The 22,500-nt window shown below is 31.1% G+C and overlaps 12 non-coding genes across 12 annotated transcripts; all 12 read right to left on the reverse strand.

Annotated features, from left to right (window-relative positions):
- Positions 1-808: 808 nt before the first annotated feature.
- Positions 809-880, reverse strand: TRNAC-GCA (transfer RNA cysteine (anticodon GCA)). Its single transcript has one exon. It is a non-coding gene; the product is annotated as a tRNA-Cys (tRNA).
- A 1,448-nt stretch (positions 881-2,328) lies between these two features.
- TRNAC-GCA (transfer RNA cysteine (anticodon GCA)) lies at positions 2,329-2,400 on the reverse strand. Its single transcript has one exon. It is a non-coding gene; the product is annotated as a tRNA-Cys (tRNA).
- A 437-nt stretch (positions 2,401-2,837) lies between these two features.
- Positions 2,838-2,909, reverse strand: TRNAC-GCA (transfer RNA cysteine (anticodon GCA)). The gene has a single exon. It is a non-coding gene; the product is annotated as a tRNA-Cys (tRNA).
- Positions 2,910-5,888: 2,979 nt separating this feature from the next.
- On the reverse strand, positions 5,889-5,960 carry TRNAC-GCA (transfer RNA cysteine (anticodon GCA)). The gene has a single exon. It is a non-coding gene; the product is annotated as a tRNA-Cys (tRNA).
- Positions 5,961-7,407: 1,447 nt separating this feature from the next.
- On the reverse strand, positions 7,408-7,479 carry TRNAC-GCA (transfer RNA cysteine (anticodon GCA)). The gene has a single exon. It is a non-coding gene; the product is annotated as a tRNA-Cys (tRNA).
- A 438-nt stretch (positions 7,480-7,917) lies between these two features.
- TRNAC-GCA (transfer RNA cysteine (anticodon GCA)) lies at positions 7,918-7,989 on the reverse strand. The gene has a single exon. It is a non-coding gene; the product is annotated as a tRNA-Cys (tRNA).
- A 944-nt stretch (positions 7,990-8,933) lies between these two features.
- On the reverse strand, positions 8,934-9,005 carry TRNAC-GCA (transfer RNA cysteine (anticodon GCA)). Its single transcript has one exon. It is a non-coding gene; the product is annotated as a tRNA-Cys (tRNA).
- A 2,470-nt stretch (positions 9,006-11,475) lies between these two features.
- TRNAC-GCA (transfer RNA cysteine (anticodon GCA)) lies at positions 11,476-11,547 on the reverse strand. Its single transcript has one exon. It is a non-coding gene; the product is annotated as a tRNA-Cys (tRNA).
- A 2,476-nt stretch (positions 11,548-14,023) lies between these two features.
- TRNAC-GCA (transfer RNA cysteine (anticodon GCA)) lies at positions 14,024-14,095 on the reverse strand. Its single transcript has one exon. It is a non-coding gene; the product is annotated as a tRNA-Cys (tRNA).
- Positions 14,096-16,588: 2,493 nt separating this feature from the next.
- TRNAC-GCA (transfer RNA cysteine (anticodon GCA)) lies at positions 16,589-16,660 on the reverse strand. The gene has a single exon. It is a non-coding gene; the product is annotated as a tRNA-Cys (tRNA).
- A 2,483-nt stretch (positions 16,661-19,143) lies between these two features.
- On the reverse strand, positions 19,144-19,215 carry TRNAC-GCA (transfer RNA cysteine (anticodon GCA)). The gene has a single exon. It is a non-coding gene; the product is annotated as a tRNA-Cys (tRNA).
- Positions 19,216-20,663: 1,448 nt separating this feature from the next.
- TRNAC-GCA (transfer RNA cysteine (anticodon GCA)) lies at positions 20,664-20,735 on the reverse strand. The gene has a single exon. It is a non-coding gene; the product is annotated as a tRNA-Cys (tRNA).
- Between the last annotated feature and the right edge of the window lie 1,765 nt (positions 20,736-22,500).

A 22,500-nucleotide genomic window follows, 5' to 3' on the forward strand; every position in this document is an offset into this window, starting at 1 on the left:
GTACAAAGAAACACTAAGGTATTTTTATTTTACAACTCATTTCTGGGGATTAGAGTCTTCCAATGTGCCATATGTATCTTTTGTCGATTTCTTTTCAGACAAAATTTCTCAAGCATTTTCCAACATTTTTAAATTGTTTTCATATTAAGAAGGCACATCAACATGAACTTTTTGCTACATTTCTGAAATAGTATTCACATTAAGAAAGTACATAAACATGAATTCAACTTCATATGGTTCTAAAATTTCCATGAACATATAGGTAAAAAAGCATGTTTAATCTGTTGAAAAAGTATCTGGAGGGGGCACTCGGAGTTGAACCAAGGACCTCGTGATCTACAGTCAAATGCTCTACCACTGAGCTATACCCCCTACATTTGGAAAACACACCCTCTTTTTTTTTTTTTTACGTAAAAACTGAAATATTTTTGCGCAGTTTATATCGTGGTGACTTTTTTTATGATAATGAGCATTTTACTTTGCTAAACAGATTTCATTAATTCAAAAAGTACAAAGAAACACTAAGGTATTTTTATTTTACAACTCATTTCTGGGGATTAGAGTCTTCCAATGTGCCATATGTATCTTTTGTCGATTTCTTTTCAGACAAAATTTCTCAAGCATTTTCCAACATTTTTAAATTGTTTTCATATTAAGAAGGCACATCAACATGAACTTTTTGCTACATTTCTGAAATAGTATTCACATTAAGAAAGTACATAAACATGAATTCAACTTCATATGGTTGTAAAATTTCCATGAACATATAGGTAAAAAAGCATGTTTAATCTGTTGAAAAAGCATCTGGAGGGGGCACTCGGAGTTGAACCAAGGACCTCTTGATCTGCAGTCAAATGCTCTACCACTGAGCTATACCCCCTACATTTGGAAAACACACCCTTTTTTTTTTTTTTTAACTTAAAAACTGAAATATTTTTGCGCATTTTATATCATGGTGACTTTTTTATGATAATGTGCATTTTACTTTGCTAAACAGATTTCATTAATTCAAAAAGTACAAAGAAACACTAAGGTACTTTTATTTTACAACTCATTTCTGGGGATTAGAGTCTTCCAATGTGCCATATGTATCTTTTGTCGATTTCTTTTCAGACAAAATTTCTCAAGCATTTTCCAACATTTTTAAATTGTTTTCATATTAAGAAGGCACATCAACATGAACTTTTTGCTACATTTCTGAAATAGTATTCACATTAAGAAAGTACATAAACATGAATTCAACTTCATATGGTTCTAAAATTTCCATGAACATATAGGTAAAAAAGCATGTTTAATCTGTTGAAAAAGTATCTGGAGGGGGCACTCGGAGTTGAGCCAAGGACCTCTTGATCTGCAGTCAAATGCTCTACCACTGAGCTATACCCTCTACATTTGGAAAACACACCCTCTTTTTTTTTTTTTTTTTTTAACGTAAAAACTGAAATATTTTTGCGCAGTTTATATCATGGTGACTTTTTTTATGATAATGTGCATTTTACTTTGCTTAAGAGATTTCATTAATTCAAAAAGTACAAAGAAACACTAAGGTATTTTTATTTTACAACTCATTTTTGGGGATTAGAGTCTTCCAATGTGCCATATGTATCTTTTGTCGATTTCTTTTCAGATAAAATTTCTCAAGCATTTTCCAACATTTTTAAATTGTTTTCATATTAAGAAGGCACATCAACATGAAATTTTTGCTACATTTCTGAAATAGTATTCACATTAAGAAAGTACATAAACATGAATTCAACTTCATATGATTCTAAAATTTCCATGAACATATAGGTAAAAAAGCATGTTTAATCTGTATCTGGAGGGGGCACTCGGAGTTGAACCAAGGACCTCTTGATCTGCACTCAAATGCTCTACCACTGAGCTATACCCCCTACATTTGGAAAACACACCCTCTTTTTTTTTTTTTTACGTAAAAACTGAAATATTTTTGCGCAGTTTATATCATGGTGACTTTTTTTATGATAATGTGCATTTTACTTTGCTAAACAGATTTCATTAATTCAAAAAGTACAAAGAAACACTAAGGTACTTTTATTTTACAACTCATTTCTGGGGATTAGAGTCTTCCAATGTGCCATATGTATCTTTTGTCGATTTCTTTTCAGACAAAATTTCTCAAGCATTTTCCAACATTTTTAAATTGTTTTCATATTAAGAAGGCACATCAACATGAACTTTTTGCTACATTTCTGAAATAGTATTCACATTAAGAAAGTACATAAACATGAATTCAACTTCATATGGTTCTAAAATTTCCATGAACATATAGGTAAAAAAGCATGTTTAATCTGTTGAAAAAGTATCTGGAGGGGGCACTCGGAGTTGAACCAAGGACCTCTTGATCTGCAGTCAAATGCTCTACCACTGAGCTATACCCCCTACATTTGGAAAACACACCCTCTTTTTTTTTTTTTTTATGTAAAAGCTGAAATATTTTTGCGCAGTTTATATCATGGTGACTTTTTTTATGATAATGTGCATTTTACTTTGCTAAACAGATTTCATTAATTCAAAAAGTACAAAAAAACACTAAGGTACTTATATTTTACAACTCAATTCTGGGGATTAGAGTCTTCCAATGTGCCATATGTATCTTTTGTCGATTTTTTTTCAGACAAAATTTCTCAAGCATTTTCCAACATTTTTAAATTGTTTTCATATTAAGAAGGCACATCAACATAAACTTTTTGCTACATTTCTGAAATAGTATTCACATTAAGAAAGTACATAAACATGAATTCAACTTCATATGGTTCTAAAATTTCCATGAACATATAGGTAAAAAAGCATGTTTAATCTGTTGAAAAAGTATCTGGAGAGGGCACTCGGAGTTGAACCAAGGACCTCTTGATCTGCAGTCAAATGCTCTACCACTGAGCTATACCCCCTACATTTGTAAAACACACCCTCTTTTTTTTTTTTTTTTTTTAACAACGTAAAAACTGAAATATTTTTGCACAGTTTATATCGTGGTGACTTTTTTATGATAATGAGCATTTTACTTTGCTAAACAGATTTCATTAATTCAAAAAGTACAAAGAAACACTAAGGTATTTTTATTTTACAACTCATTTCTGGGGATTAGAGTCTTCCAATGTGCCATATGTATCTTTTGTCGATTTCTTTTCAGACAAAATTTCTCAAGCATTTTCCAACATTTTTAAATTGTTTTCATATTAAGAAGGCACATCAACATGAACTTTTTGCTACATTTCTGAAATAGTATTCACATTAAGAAAGTACATAAACATGAATTCAACTTCATATGGTTCTAAAATTTTCATGAACATATAGGTAAAAAAGCATGTTTAATCTGTTGAAAAAGTATCTGGAGGGGGCACTCGGAGTTGAACCAAGGACCTCTTGATCTGCAGTCAAATGCTCTACCACTGAGCTATACCCCTACATTTGGAAAACACACCCTCTTCTTTTTTTTTTACGTAAAAACTGAAATATTTTTGCGCAGTTTATATCGTGGTGACTTTTTTTATGATAATGTGCATTTTACTTTGCAAAACAGATTTCAATAATTCAAAAAGTACAAAGAAACACTAAGGTATTTTTATTTTACAACTCATTTCTGGGGATTAGAGTCTTCCAATGTGCCATATGTATCTTTTGTCGATTTCTTTTCAGACAAAATTTCTCAAGCATTTTCCAACATTTTTAAATTGTTTTCATATTAAGAAGGCACATCAACATGAACTTTTTGCTACATTTCTGAAATAGTATTCACATTAAGAAAGTACATAAACATGAATTCAACTTCATATGGTTCTAAAATTTCCATGAACATATAGGTAAAAAAGCATGTTTAATCTGTTGAAAAAGTATCTGGAGGGGGCACTCGGAGTTGAACCAAGAACCTCTTGATCTGCAGTCAAATGCTCTACCACTGAGCTATACCCCCTACATTTGGAAAACACACCCTCTTTTTTTTTTTTTTACGCAAAAACTGAAATATTTTTGCGCAGTTTATATCGTGGTGACTTTTTTTATGATAATGAGCATTTTACTTTGCTAAACAGATTTCATTAATTCAAAAAGTACAAAGAAACACTAAGGTATTTTTATTTTACAACTCATTTCTGGGGATTAGAGTCTTCCAATGTGCCATATGTATCTTTTGTCGATTTCTTTTCAGACAAAAATTCTCAAGCATTTTCCAACATTTTTAAATTGTTTTCATATTAAGAAGGCACATCAACATGAACTTTTTGCTACATTTCTGAAATAGTATTCACATTAAGAAAGTACATAAAAATGAATTCAACTTCATATGGTTCTAAAATTTCCATGAACATATAGGTAAAAAAGCATGTTTAATCTGTTGAAAAAGTATCTGGAGGGGGCACTCGGAGTTGAACCAAGGACCTCTTGATGTGCAGTCAAATGCTCTACCACTGAGCTATACCCCCTACATTTGGAAAACACACACTCTTTTTTTTTTTTTTTACGTAAAAACTGAAATATTTTTGCGCAGTTTATATCATGGTGACTTTTTTATGATAATGTGCATTTTACTTTGCTAAACAGATTTCATTAATTCAAAAAGTACAAAGAAACACTAAGGTACTTTTATTTTACAACTCATTTCTGGGGATTAGAGTCTTCCAATGTGCCATATGTATCTTTTGTCGATTTCTTTTCAGACAAAATTTCTCAAGCATTTTCCAACATTTTTAAATTGTTTTCATATTAAGAAGGCACATCAACATGAACTTTTTGCTACATTTCTGAAATAGTATTCACATTAAGAAAGTACATAAACATGAATTCAACTTCATATGGTTCTAAAATTTCCATGAACATATAGGTAAAAAAGCATGTTTAATCTGTTGAAAAAGTATCTGGAGGGGGCACTCGGAGTTGAACCAAGGACCTCTTGATCTGCAGTCGAATGCTCTACCACTGAGCTATACCCCCTACATTTGGAAAACACACCCTCTTTTTTTTTTTATGTAAAAACTGAAATATTTTTGCGCAGTTTATATCGTGGTGACTTTTTTTATGATAATGTGCATTTTACTTTGCAAAACAGATTTCAATAATTCAAAAAGTACAAAGAAACACTAAGGTATTTTTATTTTACAACTCATTTCTGGGGATTAGAGTCTTCCAATGTGCCATATGTATCTTTTGTCGATTTCTTTTCAGACAAAATTTCTCAAGCATTTTCCAACATTTTTAAATTGTTTTCATATTAAGAAGGCACATCAACATGAACTTTTTGCTACATTTCTGAAATAGTATTCACATTAAGAAAGTACATAAACATGAATTCAACTTCATATGGTTCTAAAATTTCCATGAACATATAGGTAAAAAAGCATGTTTAATCTGTTGAAAAAGTATCTGGAGGGGGCACTCGGAGTTGAACCAAGGACCTCGTGATCTACAGTCAAATGCTCTACCACTGAGCTATACCCCCTACATTTGGAAAACACACCCTCTTTTTTTTTTTTTTACGTAAAAACTGAAATATTTTTGCGCAGTTTATATCGTGGTGACTTTTTTTATGATAATGAGCATTTTACTTTGCTAAACAGATTTCATTAATTCAAAAAGTACAAAGAAACACTAAGGTATTTTTATTTTACAACTCATTTCTGGGGATTAGAGTCTTCCAATGTGCCATATGTATCTTTTGTCGATTTCTTTTCAGACAAAATTTCTCAAGCATTTTCCAACATTTTTAAATTGTTTTCATATTAAGAAGGCACATCAACATGAACTTTTTGCTACATTTCTGAAATAGTATTCACATTAAGAAAGTACATAAACATGAATTCAACTTCATATGGTTCTAAAATTTCCATGAACATATAGGTAAAAAAGCATGTTTAATCTGTTGAAAAAGCATCTGGAGGGGGCACTCGGAGTTGAACCAAGGACCTCTTGATCTGCAGTCAAATGCTCTACCACTGAGCTATACCCCCTACATTTGGAAAACACACCCTTTTTTTTTTTTTTTAACTTAAAAACTGAAATATTTTTGCGCATTTTATATCATGGTGACTTTTTTATGATAATGTGCATTTTACTTTGCTAAACAGATTTCATTAATTCAAAAAGTACAAAGAAACACTAAGGTACTTTTATTTTACAACTCATTTCTAGGGATTAGAGTCTTCCAGTGTGCCATATGTATCTTTTGTCGATTTCTTTTCAGACAAAATTTCTCAAGCATTTTCCAACATTTTTAAATTGTTTTCATATTAAGAAGGCACATCAACATGAACTTTTTGCTACATTTCTGAAATAGTATTCACATTAAGAAAGTACATAAACATGAATTCAACTTCATATGGTTCTAAAATTTCCATGAACATATAGGTAAAAAAGCATGTTTAATCTGTTGAAAAAGTATCTGGAGGGGGCACTCGGAGTTGAGCCAAGGACCTCTTGATCTGCAGTCAAATGCTCTACCACTGAGCTATACCCTCTACATTTGGAAAACACACCCTCTTTTTTTTTTTTTTTTTTTAACGTAAAAACTGAAATATTTTTGCGCAGTTTATATCATGGTGACTTTTTTATGATAATGTGCATTTTACTTTGCTTAAGAGATTTCATTAATTCAAAAAGTACAAAGAAACACTAAGGTATTTTTATTTTACAACTCATTTTTGGGGATTAGAGTCTTCCAATGTGCCATATGTATCTTTTGTCGATTTCTTTTCAGATAAAATTTCTCAAGCATTTTCCAACATTTTTAAATTGTTTTCATATTAAGAAGGCACATCAACATGAACTTTTTGCTACATTTCTGAAATAGTATTCACATTAAGAAAGTACATAAACATGAATTCAACTTCATATGATTCTAAAATTTCCATGAACATATAGGTAAAAAAGCATGTTTAATCTGTATCTGGAGGGGGCACTCGGAGTTGAACCAAGGACCTCTTGATCTGCACTCAAATGCTCTACCACTGAGCTATACCCCCTACATTTGGAAAACACACCCTCTTTTTTTTTTTTTTACGTAAAAACTGAAATATTTTTGCGCAGTTTATATCATGGTGACTTTTTTTATGATAATGTGCATTTTACTTTGCTAAACAGATTTCATTAATTCAAAAAGTACAAAGAAACACTAAGGTACTTTTATTTTACAACTCATTTCTGGGGATTAGAGTCTTCCAATGTGCCATATGTATCTTTTGTCGATTTCTTTTCAGACAAAATTTCTCAAGCATTTTCCAACATTTTTAAATTGTTTTCATATTAAGAAGGCACATCAACATGAACTTTTTGCTACATTTCTGAAATAGTATTCACATTAAGAAAGTACATAAACATGAATTCAACTTCATATGGTTCTAAAATTTCCATGAACATATAGGTAAAAAAGCATGTTTAATCTGTTGAAAAAGTATCTGGAGGGGGCACTCGGAGTTGAACCAAGGACCTCTTGATCTGCAGTCAAATGCTCTACCACTGAGCTATACCCCCTACATTTGGAAAACACACCCTCTTTTTTTTTTTTTTTTATGTAAAAGCTGAAATATTTTTGCGCAGTTTATATCATGGTGACTTTTTTTATGATAATGTGCATTTTACTTTGCTAAACAGATTTCATTAATTCAAAAAGTACAAAAAAACACTAAGGTACTTATATTTTACAACTCAATTCTGGGGATTAGAGTCTTCCAATGTGCCATATGTATCTTTTGTCGATTTTTTTTCAGACAAAATTTCTCAAGCATTTTCCAACATTTTTAAATTGTTTTCATATTAAGAAGGCACATCAACATGAACTTTTTGCTACATTTCTGAAATAGTATTCACATTAAGAAAGTACATAAACATGAATTCAACTTCATATGGTTCTAAAATTTCCATGAACATATAGGTAAAAAAGCATGTTTAATCTGTTGAAAAAGTATCTGGAGAGGGCACTCGGAGTTGAACCAAGGACCTCTTGATCTGCAGTCAAATGCTCTACCACTGAGCTATACCCCCTACATTTGGAAAACACACCCTCTTCTTTTTTTTTTACGTAAAAACTGAAATATTTTTGCGCAGTTTATATCGTGGTGACTTTTTTTATGATAATGTGCATTTTACTTTGCAAAACAGATTTCAATAATTCAAAAAGTACAAAGAAACACTAAGGTATTTTTATTTTACAACTCATTTCTGTGGATTAGAGTCTTCCAATGTGCCATATGTATCTTTTGTCGATTTCTTTTCAGACAAAAATTCTCAAGCATTTTCCAACATTTTTAAATTGTTTTCATATTAAGAAGGCACATCAACATGAACTTTTTGCTACATTTCTGAAATAGTATTCACATTAAGAAAGTACATAAAAATGAATTCAACTTCATATGGTTCTAAAATTTCCATGAACATATAGGTAAAAAAGCATGTTTAATCTGTTGAAAAAGTATCTGGAGGGGGCACTCGGAGTTGAACCAAGGACCTCTTGATGTGCAGTCAAATGCTCTACCACTGAGCTATACCCCCTACATTTGGAAAACACACACTCTTTTTTTTTTTTTTTACGTAAAAACTGAAATATTTTTGCGCAGTTTATATCATGGTGACTTTTTTTATGATAATGTGCATTTTACTTTGCTAAACAGATTTCATTAATTCAAAAAGTACAAAGAAACACTAAGGTACTTTTATTTTACAACTCATTTCTGGGGATTAGAGTCTTCCAATGTGCCATATGTATCTTTTGTCGATTTCTTTTCAGACAAAATTTCTCAAGCATTTTCCAACATTTTTAAATTGTTTTCATATTAAGAAGGCACATCAACATGAACTTTTTGCTACATTTCTGAAATAGTATTCACATTAAGAAAGTACATAAACATGAATTCAACTTCATATGGTTCTAAAATTTCCATGAACATATAGGTAAAAAAGCATGTTTAATCTGTTGAAAAAGTATCTGGAGAGGGCACTCGGAGTTGAACCAAGGACCTCTTGATCTGCAGTCAAATGCTCTACCACTGAGCTATACCCCCTACATTTGGAAAACACACCCTCTTTTTTTTTTTTTTTTAACAACGTAAAAACTGAAATATTTTTGCACAGTTTATATCGTGGTGACTTTTTTTATGATAATGTGCATTTTACTTTGCTAAACAGATTTCATTAACTCAAAAAGTACAAAGAAACACTAAGGTATTTTTATTTTACAACTCATTTCTGGGGATTAGAGTCTTCCAATGTGCCATATGTATCTTTTGTCGATTTCTTTTCAGACAAAATTTCTCAAGCATTTTCCAACATTTTTAAATTGTTTTCATATTAAGAAGGCACATCAACATGAACTTTTTGCTACATTTCTGAAATAGTATTCACATTAAGAAAGTACATAAAAATGAATTCAACTTCATAAGGTTCTAAAATTTCCATGAACATATAGGTAAAAAAGCATGTTTAATCTGTTGAAAAAGTATCTGGAGGGGGCACTCGGAGTTGAACCAAGGACCTCTTGATCTGCAGTCAAATGCTCTACCACTGAGACATACCCCCTACATTTGAAAAACACACCCTCTTTTTTTTTTTTTTTTTTTACGTAAAAACTGAAATATTTTTGCACAGTTTATATCGTGGTGACTTTTTTTATGATAATGTGCATTTTACTTTGCTTAAGAGATTTCATTAATTCAAAAAGTACAAAGAAACACTAAGGTATTTTTATTTTACAACTCATTTCTGGGGATTAGAGTCTTCCAATGTGCCATATGTATCTTTTGTCGATTTCTTTTCAGATAAAATTTCTCAAGCATTTTCCAACATTTTTAAATTGTTTTCATATTAAGAAGGCACATCAACATGAACTTTTTGCTACATTTCTGAAATAGTATTCACATTAAGAAAGTACATAAACATGAATTCAACTTCATATGATTCTAAAATTTCCATGAACATATAGGTAAAAAAGCATGCTTAATCTGTATCTGGAGGGGGCACTCAGAGTTGAACCAAGGACCTCTTGATCTGCAGTCTAATGCTCTACGACTGAGCTATACCCCCTACATTTGGAAAACACACCCTCTTTTTTTTTTTTTACGTAAAAACTGAAATATTTTTGCGCAGTTTATATCATGGTGACTTTTTTTATGATAATGTGCATTTTACTTTGCTAAACAGATTTCATTAATTCAAAAAGTACAAAGAAACACTAAGGTATATTTATTTTACAACTCATTTCTGGGGATTAGAGTCTTCCAATGTGCCATATGTATCTTTTGTCGATTTCTTTTCAGACAAAATTTCTCAAGCATTTTCCAACATTTTTAAATTGTTTTCATATTAAGAAGGCACATCAACATGAACTTTTTGCTACATTTCTGAAATAGTATTCACATTAAGAAAGTACATAAACATGAATTCAACTTCATATGGTTCTAAAATTTCCATGAACATATAGGTAAAAAGCATGTTTAATCTGTTGAAAAAGCATCTGGAGGGGGCACTCGGAGTTGAACCAAGGACCTCTTGATCTGCACTCAAATGCTCTACCACTGAGCTATACCCCCTACATTTGGAAAACACACCCTTTTTTTTTTTTTTTAACTTAAAAACTGATATATTTTTGCGCAGTTTATATCGTGGTGACTTTTTTTTAAGATAATGTGCATTTTACTTTGCTAAACAGATTTCATTAATTCAAAAAGTACAAAGAAACACTAAGGTATTTTTATTTTACAAGTCATTTCTGGGGATTAGAGTCTTCCAATGTGCCATATGTATCTTTTGTCGATTTCTTTTCAGACAAAATTTCTCAAGCATTTTCCAACATTTTTAAATTGTTTTCATATTAAGAAGGCACATCAACATGAACTTTTGTCTACATTTCTGAAATAGTATTCACATTAAGAAAGTACATAAACATGAATTCAACTTCATATGTTCTAAAATTTCCATGAACATATAGGTAAAAAAGCATGTTTAATCTGTTGAAAAAGAATCTGGAGGGGGCACTCGGAGTTGAACCAAAGACCTCTTGATCTGCAGTCAAATGCTCTACCACCGAGCTATACCCCTCACATTTGGAAAACACACCCTTTTTTTTTTTTTTTTTTAACGTAAAAACTGAAATATTTTTGCACAGTTTATATCATGGTGACTTTTTTTATGATAATGTGCATTTTACTTTGCTAAACAGATTTCATTAATTCAAAAAGTACAAAGAAACACTAAGGTACTTTTATTTTACAACTCATTTCTGGGGATTAGAGTCTTCCAATGTGCCATATGTATCTTTTGTCGATTTCTTTTCAGACAAAATTTCTCAAGCATTTTCCAACATTTTTAAATTGTTTTCATGTTAAGAAGGCACATCAACATGAACTTTTTGCTACATTTCTGAAATAGTATTCACATTAAGAAAGTACATAAACATGAATTCAACTTCATATGGTTCTAAAATTTCCATGAACATATAGGTAAAAAGCATGTTTAATCTGTTGAAAAAGTATCTGGAGGGGGCACTCGGAGTTGAACCAAGGACCTCTTGATCTGCAGTCAAATGCTCTACCACTGAGCTATACCCCCTACATTTGGAAAGCACACCCTCTTTTTTTTTTTTTTTTTTACGTAAAAACTGAAATATTTTTGCGCAGTTTATATCGTGGTGACTTTTTTTTAAGATAATGTGCATTTTACTTTGCTAAACAGATTTCATTAATTCAAAAAGTACAAAGAAACACTAAGGTACTTTTATTTTACAACTCATTTCTGGGGATTAGAGTCTTCCAATGTGCCATATGTATCTTTTGTTGATTTCTTTTCAGACAAAATTTCTCAAGCATTTTCCAACATTTTTAAATTGTTTTCATATTAAGAAGGCACATCAACATGAACTTTTTGCTACATTTCTGAAATAGTATTCACATTAAGAAAGTACATAAACATGAATTCAACTTCATATGGTTCTAAAATTTCCATGAACATATAGGTAAAAAAGCATGTTTAATCTGTTGAAAAAGTATCTGGAGGGGGCACTCGGAGTTGAACCAAGGACCTCTTGATCTGCAGTCAAATACTCTACCACTGAGCTATACCCCCTACATTTGGAAAGCACACCCTCTTTTTTTTTTTTTTTTTTTTACGTAAAAACTGAAATATTTTTGCGCAGTTTATATCGTGGTGACTTTTTTTAAGATAATGTGCATTTTACTTTGCTAAACAGATTTCATTAATTCAAAAAGTACAAAGAAACACTAAGGTATTTTTATTTTACAAGTTATTTCTGGGGATTAGAGTCTTCCAATGTGCCATATGTATCTTTTGTCGATTTCTTTTCAGACAAAATTTCTCAAGCATTTTCCAACATTTTTAAATTGTTTTCATATTAAGAAGGCACATCAACATGAACTTTTGTCTACATTTCTGAAATAGTATTCACATTAAGAAAGTACATAAACATGAATTCAACTTCATATGGTTCTAAAATTTCCATGAACATATAGGTAAGAAAGCATGTTTAATCTGTTGAAAAAGTATCTGGAGGGGGCACTCGGAGTTGAACCAAAGACCTCTTGATCTGCAGTCAAATGCTCTACCACCGAGCTATACCCCTCAGATTTGGAAAACACACCCACTTTTTTTTTTTTTTTTTTAACGTAAAAACTGAAATATTTTTGCACAGTTTATATCGTGGTGACTTTTTTATGATAATGTGCATTTTACTTTGCTTAAGAAATTTCATTAATTCAAAAAGTACAAAGAAACACTAAGGTATTTTTATTTTACAACTCATTTCTGGGGATTAGAGTCTTCCAATGTGCCATATGTATCTTTTGTCGATTTCTTTTCAGATAAAATTTCTCAAGCATTTTCCAACATTTTTAAATTGTTTTCATATTAAGAAGGCACATCAACATGAACTTTTTGCTACATTTCTGAAATAGTATTCACATTAAGAAAGTACATAAACATGAATTCAACTTCATATGATTCTAAAATTTCCATGAACATATAGGTAAAAAAGCATGTTTAATCTGTATCTGGAGGGGGCACTCGGAGTTGAACCAAGGACCTCTTGATCTGCACTCAAATGCTCTACCACTGAGCTATACCCCCTACATTTGGAAAACACACCCTCTTTTTTTTTTTTACGTAAAAACTGAAATATTTTTTCGCAGTTTATATCATGGTGACTTTTTTTATGATAATGTGCATTTTACTTTGCTAAACAGATTTCATTAGTTCAAAAAGTACAAAGAAACACTAAGGTACTTTTATTTTACAACTCATTTCTGGGGATTAGAGTCTTCCAATGTGCCATATGTATCTTTTGTCGATTTCTTTTCAGACAAAATTTCTCAAGCATTTTCCAACATTTTTAAATTGTTTTCATATTAAGAAGGCACATCAACATGAACTTTTGTCTACATTTCTGAAATAGTATTCACATTAAGAAAGTACATAAACATGAATTCAACTTCATATGGTTCTAAAATTTCCATGAACATATAGGTAAAAAAGCATGTTTAATCTGTTGAAAAAGTATCTGGAGGGGGCACTCGGAGTTGAACCAAAGACCTCTTGATCTGCAGTCAAATGCTCTACCACCGAGATATACCCCTCACATTTGGAAAACACACCCTCTTTTTTTTTTTTTTTTTTAACGTAAAAACTGAAATATTTTTGCACAGTTTATATCGTGGTGACTTTTTTTATGATAATGTGCATTTTACTTTGCTTAAGAGATTTCATTAATTCAAAAAGTACAAAGAAACACTAAGGTATTTTTATTTTACAACTCATTTCTGGGGATTAGAGTCTTCCAATGTGCCATATGTATCTTTTGTCGATTTCTTTTCAGATAAAATTTCTCAAGCATTTTCCAACATTTTTAAATTGTTTTCATATTAAGAAGGCACATCAACATGAACTTTTTGCTACATTTCTGAAATAGTATTCCCATTAAGAAAGTACATAAACATGAATTCAACTTCATATGGTTCTAAAATTTCCATGAACATATAGGTAAAAAGCATGTTTAATCTGTTGAAAAAGTATCTGGAGGGGGCACTCGGAGTTGAACCAAGGACCTCTTGATCTGCAGTCAAATGCTCTACCACTGAGCTATACCCCCTACATTTGGAAAGCACACCCTCTTTTCTTTTTTTTTTTTTACGTAAAAACTGAAATATTTTTGCGCAGTTTATATCGTGGTGACTTTTTTTTAACATAATGTGCATTTTACTTTGCTAAACAGATTTCATTAATTCAAAAAGTACAAAGAAACACTAAGGTATTTTTATTTTACAAGTCATTTCTGGGGATTAGAGTCTTCCAATGTGCCATATGTATCTTTTGTCGATTTCTTTTCAGACAAAATTTCTCAAGCATTTTCCAACATTTTTAAATTGTTTTCATATTAAGAAGGCACATCAACATGAACTTTTTGCTACATTTCTGAAATAGTATTCACATTAAGAAAGTACATAAACATGAATTCAACTTCATATGATTCTAAAATTTCCATGAACATACAGGTAAAAAAGCATGTTTAATCTGTTGAAAATGTATCTGGAGGGGGCACTCGGAGTTGAACCAAGGACCTCTTGATATGCACTCAAATGCTCTACCACTGAGCTATACCCCCTACATTTGGAAAACACACCCTCTTTTTTTTTTTTTTACGTAAAAACTGAAATATTTTTGCGCAGTTTATATCATGGTGACTTTTTTTATGATAATGTGCATTTTACTTTGCTAAACAGATTTCATTAATTCAAAAAGTACAAAGAAACACTAAGGTACTTTTATTTTACAACTCATTTCTGGGGATTAGAGTCTTCCAATGTGCCATATGTATCTTTTGTCGATTTCTTTTCAGACAAAATTTCTCAAGCATTTTCCAACATTTTTAAATTGTTTTCATATTAAGAAGGCACATCAACATGAACTTTTTGCTACATTTCTGAAATAGTATTCACATTAAGAAAGTACATAAACATGAATTCAACTTCATATGGTTCTAAAATTTCCATGAACATATAGGTAAAGAAGCATGTTTAATCTGTTGAAAAAGTATCTGGAGGGGGCACTCGGAGTTGAGCCAAGGACCTCTTGATCTGCAGTCAAATGCTCTACCACTGAGCTATACCCCCTACATTTAGAAAGCACACCTTCTTTTTTTTTTTTTTTTTTTAACGTAAAAACTGAAATATTTTTGCGCAGTTTATATCGTGGTGACTTTTTTTTCTGATAATGTGCATTTTACTTTGCTAAACAGATTTCATTAATTCAAAAAGTACAAAGAAACACTAAGGTATTTTTATTTTACAACTCATTTCTGGGGATTAGAGTCTTCCAATGTGCCATATGTATCTTTTGTCGATTTCTTTTCAGACAAAATTTCTCAAGCATTTTCCAACATTTTTAAATTGTTTTCATATTAAGAAGGCACATCAACATGAACTTTTGTCTACATTTCTGAAATAGTATTCACATTAAGAAAGTACATAAACATGAATTCAACTTCATATGGTTTTAAAATTTCCATGAACATATAGGTAAAAAAGCATGTTTAATCTGTTGAAAAAGTATCTGGAGGGGGCACTCGGAGTTGAACCAAAGACCTCTTGATCTGCAGTCAAATGCTCTACCACCGAGCTATACCCCTCACATTTGGAAAACACACCCTCTTTTTTTTTTTTTTTTTTTAACGTAAAAACTGAAATATTTTTGCACAGTTTATATCGTGGTGACTTTTTTTATGATAATGTGCATTTTACTTTGCTTAAGAGATTTCATTAATTCAAAAAGTACAAAGAAACACTAAGGTATTTTTATTTTACAACTCATTTCTGGGGATTAGAGTCTTCCAATGTGCCATATGTATCTTTTGTCGATTTCTTTTCAGATAAAATTTCTCAAGCATTTTCCAACATTTTTAAATTGTTTTCATATTAAGAAGGCACATCAACATGAACTTTTTGCTACATTTCTGAAATAGTATTCACATTAAGAAAGTACATAAACATGAATTCAACTTCATATGGTTCTTAAATTTCCATGAACATATAGGTAAAAAAGCATGTTTAATCTGTTGAAAAAGTATCTTGTAGGGGGCACTCGGAGTTGAGCCAAGGACCTCTTGATCTGCAGTCAAATGCTCTACCACCGAGCTATACCCCTCACATTTGGAAAACACACCCTCTTTTTTTTTTTTTTTTTTAACGTAAAAACTGAAATATTTTTGCACAGTTTATATCGTGGTGACTTTTTTTTATGATAATGTGCATTTTACTTTGCTAAACAGATTTCATTAATTCAAAAAGTACAAAGAAACACTAAGGTATTTTTATTTTACAACTCATTTCTGGGGATTAGAGTCTTCCAATGTGCCATATGTATCTTTTGTCGATTTCTTTTCAGACAAAATTTCTCAAGCATTTTCCAACATTTTTAAATTGTTTTCATATTAAGAAGGCACATCAACATGAACTTTTTGCTACATTTCTGAAATAGTATTCACATTAAGAAAGTACATAAACATGAATTCAACTTCATATGGTTCTAAAATTTCCATGAACATATAGGTAAAAAAGCATGTTTAATCTGTTGAAAAAGCATCTGGAGGGGGCACTCGGAGTTGAACCAAGGACCTCTTGATCTGCAGTCAAATGCTCTACCACTGAGCTATACCCCCTACATTTGGAAAACACACCCTTTTTTTTTTTTTTTTACTTAAAAACTGAAATATTTTTGCGCATTTTATATCATGGTGACTTTTTTATGATAATGTGCATTTTACTTTGCTAAACAGATTTCATTAATTCAAAAAGTACAAAGAAACACTAAGGTACTTTTATTTTACAACTCATTTCTGGGGATTAGAGTCTTCCAATGTGCCATATGTATCTTTTGTCGATTTCTTTTCAGACAAAATTTCTCAAGCATTTTCCAACATTTTTAAATTGTTTTCATATTAAGAAGGCACATCAACATGAACTTTTTGCTACATTTCTGAAATAGTATTCACATTAAGAAAGTACATAAACATGAATTCAACTTCATATGGTTCTAAAATTTCCATGAACATATAGGTAAAAAAGCATGTTTAATCTGTTGAAAAAGTATCTGGAGGGGGCACTCGGAGTTGAGCCAAGGACCTCTTGATCTGCAGTCAAATGCTCTACCACTGAGCTATACCCTCTACATTTGGAAAACACACCCTCTTTTTTTTTTTTTTTTTTTTACGTAAAAACTGAAATATTTTTGCGCAGTTTATATCATGGTGACTTTTTTTATGATAATGTGCATTTTACTTTGCTTAAGAGATTTCATTAATTCAAAAAGTACAAAGAAACACTAAGGTATTTTTATTTTACAACTCATTTTTGGGGATTAGAGTCTTCCAATGTGCCATATGTATCTTTTGTCGATTTCTTTTCAGATAAAATTTCTCAAGCATTTTCCAACATTTTTAAATTGTTTTCATATTAAGAAGGCACATCAACATGAACTTTTTGCTACATTTCTGAAATAGTATTCACATTAAGAAAGTACATAAACATGAATTCAACTTCATATGGTTCTAAAATTTCCATGAACATATAGGTAAAAAAGCATGTTTAATCTGTTGAAAAAGTATCTGGAGGGGGCACTCGGAGTTGAACCAAGGACCTCTTGATCTGCAGTCAAATACTCTACCACTGAGCTATACCCCCTACATTTGGAAAGCACACCCTCTTTTTTTTTTTTTTTTTTTTACGTAAAAACTGAAATATTTTTGCGCAGTTTATATCGTGGTGAATTTTTTTAAGATAATGTGCATTTTACTTTGCTAAACAGATTTCATTAATTCAAAAAGTACAAAGAAACACTAAGGTATTTTTATTTTACAAGTTATTTCTGGGGATTAGAGTCTTCCAATGTGCCATATGTATCTTTTGTCGATTTCTTTTCAGACAAAATTTCTCAAGCATTTTCCAACATTTTTAAATTGTTTTCATATTAAGAAGGCACATCAACATGAACTTTTGTCTACATTTCTGAAATAGTATTCACATTAAGAAAGTACATAAACATGAATTCAACTTCATATGGTTCTAAAATTTCCATGAACATATAGGTAAGAAAGCATGTTTAATCTGTTGAAAAAGTATCTGGAGGGGGCACTCAGAGTTGAACCAAAGACCTCTTGATCTGCAGTCAAATGCTCTACCACCGAGCTATACCCCTCACATTTGGAAAACACACCCTCTTTTTTTTTTTTTTTTTTAACGTAAAAACTGAAATATTTTTGCACAGTTTATATCGTGGTGACTTTTTTTTATGATAATGTGCATTTTACTTTGCTAAACAGATTTCATTAATTCAAAAAGTACAAAGAAACACTAAGGTATTTTTATTTTACAACTCATTTCTGGGGATTAGAGTCTTCCAATGTGCCATATGTATCTTTTGTCGATTTCTTTTCAGACAAAATTTCTCAAGCATTTTCCAACATTTTTAAATTGCTTTCATATTAAGAAGGCACATCAACATGAACTTTTTGCTATATTTCTGAAATAGTATTCACATTAAGAAAGTACATAAACATGAATTCAACTTCATATGGTTCTAAAATTTCCATGAACATATAGGTAAAAAAGCATGTTTAATCTGTTGAAAAAGTATCTGGAGGGGGCACTCGGAGTTGAACCAAGGACCTCGTGATCTACAGTCAAATGCTCTACCACTGAGCTATACCCCCTACATTTGGAAAACACACCCTCTTTTTTTTTTTTTACGTAAAAACTGAAATATTTTTGCGCAGTTTATATCGTGGTGACTTTTTTTATGATAATGAGCATTTTACTTTGCTAAACAGATTTCATTAATTCAAAAAGTACAAAGAAACACTAAGGTATTTTTATTTTACAACTCATTTCTGGGGATTAGAGTCTTCCAATGTGCCATATGTATCTTTTGTCGATTTCTTTTCAGACAAAATTTCTCAAGCATTTTCCAACATTTTTAAATTGTTTTCATATTAAGAAGGCACATCAACATGAACTTTTTGCTACATTTCTGAAATAGTATTCACATTAAGAAAGTACATAAACATGAATTCAACTTCATATGGTTCTAAAATTTCCATGAACATATAGGTAAAAAGCATGTTTAATCTGTTGAAAAAGCATCTGGAGGGGGCACTCGGAGTTGAACCAAGGACCTCTTGATCTGCAGTCAAATGCTCTACCACTGAGCTATACCCCCTACATTTGGAAAACACACCCTTTTTTTTTTTTTTTAACTTAAAAACTGAAATATTTTTGCGCATTTTATATCATGGTGACTTTTTTATGATAATGTGCATTTTACTTTGCTAAACAGATTTCATTAATTCAAAAAGTACAAAGAAACACTAAGGTACTTTTATTTTACAACTCATTTCTGGGGATTAGAGTCTTCCAATGTGCCATATGTATCTTTTGTCGATTTCTTTTCAGACAAAATTTCTCAAGCATTTTCCAACATTTTTAAATTGTTTTCATATTAAGAAGGCACATCAACATGAACTTTTTGCTACATTTCTGAAATAGTATTCACATTAAGAAAGTACATAAACATGAATTCAACTTCATATGGTTCTAAAATTTCCATGAACATATAGGTAAAAAAGCATGTTTAATCTGTTGAAAAAGTATCTGGAGGGGGCACTCGGAGTTGAGCCAAGGACCTCTTGATCTGCAGTCAAATGCTCTACCACTGAGCTATACCCTCTACATTTGGAAAACACACCCTCTTTTTTTTTTTTTTTTTTTAACGTAAAAACTGAAATATTTTTGCGCAGTTTATATCATGGTGACTTTTTTTATGATAATGTGCATTTTACTTTGCTTAAGAGATTTCATTAATTCAAAAAGTACAAAGAAACACTAAGGTATTTTTATTTTACAACTCATTTTTGGGGATTAGAGTCTTCCAATGTGCCATATGTATCTTTTGTCGATTTCTTTTCAGATAAAATTTCTCAAGCATTTTCCAACATTTTTAAATTGTTTTCATATTAAGAAGGCACATCAACATGAACTTTTTGCTACATTTCTGAAATAGTATTCACATTAAGAAAGTACATAAACATGAATTCAACTTCATATGATTCTAAAATTTCCATGAACATATAGGTAAAAAAGCATGTTTAATCTGTATCTGGAGGGGGCACTCGGAGTTGAACCAAGGACCTCTTGATCTGCACTCAAATGCTCTACCACTGAGCTATACCCCCTACATTTGGAAAACACACCCTCTTTTTTTTTTTTTTACGTAAAAACTGAAATATTTTTGCGCAGTTTATATCATGGTGACTTTTTTTATGATAATGTGCATTTTACTTTGCTAAACAGATTTCATTAATTCAAAAAGTACAAAGAAACACTAAGGTACTTTTATTTTACAACTCATTTCTGGGGATTAGAGTCTTCCAATGTGCCATATGTATCTTTTGTCGATTTCTTTTCAGACAAAATTTCTCAAGCATTTTCCAACATTTTTAAATTGTTTTCATATTAAGAAGGCACATCAACATGAACTTTTTGCTACATTTCTGAAATAGTATTCACATTAAGAAAGTACATAAACATGAATTCAACTTCATATGGTTCTAAAATTTCCATGAACATATAGGTAAAAAAGCATGTTTAATCTGTTGAAAAAGTATCTGGAGGGGGCACTCGGAGTTGAACCAAGGACCTCTTGATCTGCAGTCAAATGCTCTACCACTGAGCTATACCCCCTACATTTGGAAAACACACCCTCTTCTTTTTTTTTTACGTAAAAACTGAAATATTTTTGCGCAGTATATATCGTGTTGACTTTTTTTATGATAATGTGCATTTTACTTTGCAAAACAGATTTCAATAATTCAAAAAGTACAAAGAAACACTAAGGTATTTTTATTTTACAACTCATTTCTGGGGATTAGAGTCTTCCAATGTGCCATATGTATCTTTTGTCGATTTCTTTTCAGACAAAATTTCTCAAGCATTTTCCAACATTTTTAAATTGTTTTCATATTAAGAAGGCACATCAACATGAACTTTTTGCTACATTTCTGAAATAGTATTCACATTAAGAAAGTACATAAACATGAATTCAACTTCATATGGTTCTAAAATTTCCATGAACATATAGGTAAAAAAGCATGTTTAATCTGTTGAAAAAGTATCTGGAGGGGGCACTCGGAGTTGAACCAAGAACCTCTTGATCTGCAGTCAAATGCTCTACCACTGAGCTATACCCCCTACATTTGGAAAACACACCCTCTTTTTTTTTTTTTTACGCAAAAACTGAAATATTTTTGCGCAGTTTATATCGTGGTGACTTTTTTTATGATAATGAGCATTTTACTTTGCTAAACAGATTTCATTAATTCAAAAAGTACAAAGAAACACTAAGGTATTTTTATTTTACAACTCATTTCTGGGGATTAGAGTCTTCCAATGTGCCATATGTATCTTTTGTCGATTTCTTTTCAGACAAAAATTCTCAAGCATTTTCCAACATTTTTAAATTGTTTTCATATTAAGAAGGCACATCAACATGAACTTTTTGCTACATTTCTGAAATAGTATTCACATTAAGAAAGTACATAAAAATGAATTCAACTTCATATGGTTCTAAAATTTCCATGAACATATAGGTAAAAAAGCATGTTTAATCTGTTGAAAAAGTATCTGGAGGGGGCACTCGGAGTTGAACCAAGGACCTCTTGATGTGCAGTCAAATGCTCTACCACTGAGCTATACCCCCTACATTTGGAAAACACACACTCTTTTTTTTTTTTTTTACGTAAAAACTGAAATATTTTTGCGCAGTTTATATCATGGTGACTTTTTTTATGATAATGTGCATTTTACTTTGCTAAACAGATTTCATTAATTCAAAAAGTACAAAGAAACACTAAGGTACTTTTATTTTACAACTCATTTCTGGGGATTAGAGTCTTCCAATGTGCCATATGTATCTTTTGTCGATTTCTTTTCAGACAAAATTTCTCAAGCATTTTCCAACATTTTTAAATTGTTTTCATATTAAGAAGGCACATCAACATGAACTTTTTGCTACATTTCTGAAATAGTATTCACATTAAGAAAGTACATAAACATGAATTCAACTTCATATGGTTCTAAAATTTCCATGAACATATAGGTAAAAAAGCATGTTTAATCTGTTGAAAAAGTATCTGGAGAGGGCACTCGGAGTTGAACCAAGGACCTCGTGATCTGCAGTCAAATGCTCTACCACTGAGCTATACCCCCTACATTTGTAAAACACACCCTCTTTTTTTTTTTTTTTTTTTTAACAACGTAAAAACTGAAATATTTTTGCACAGTTTATATCGTGGTGACTTTTTTATGATAATGAGCATTTTACTTTGCTAAACAGATTTCATTAATTCAAAAAGTACAAAGAAACACTAAGGTATTTTTATTTTACAACTCATTTCTGGGGATTAGAGTCTTCCAATGTGCCATATGTATCTTTTGTCGATTTCTTTTC

Source organism: Ranitomeya variabilis, chromosome 1 (assembly GCF_051348905.1).
Source record: "Ranitomeya variabilis isolate aRanVar5 chromosome 1, aRanVar5.hap1, whole genome shotgun sequence".
In the NCBI taxonomy this organism is placed as follows: Eukaryota; Metazoa; Chordata; class Amphibia; order Anura; family Dendrobatidae; genus Ranitomeya; species Ranitomeya variabilis.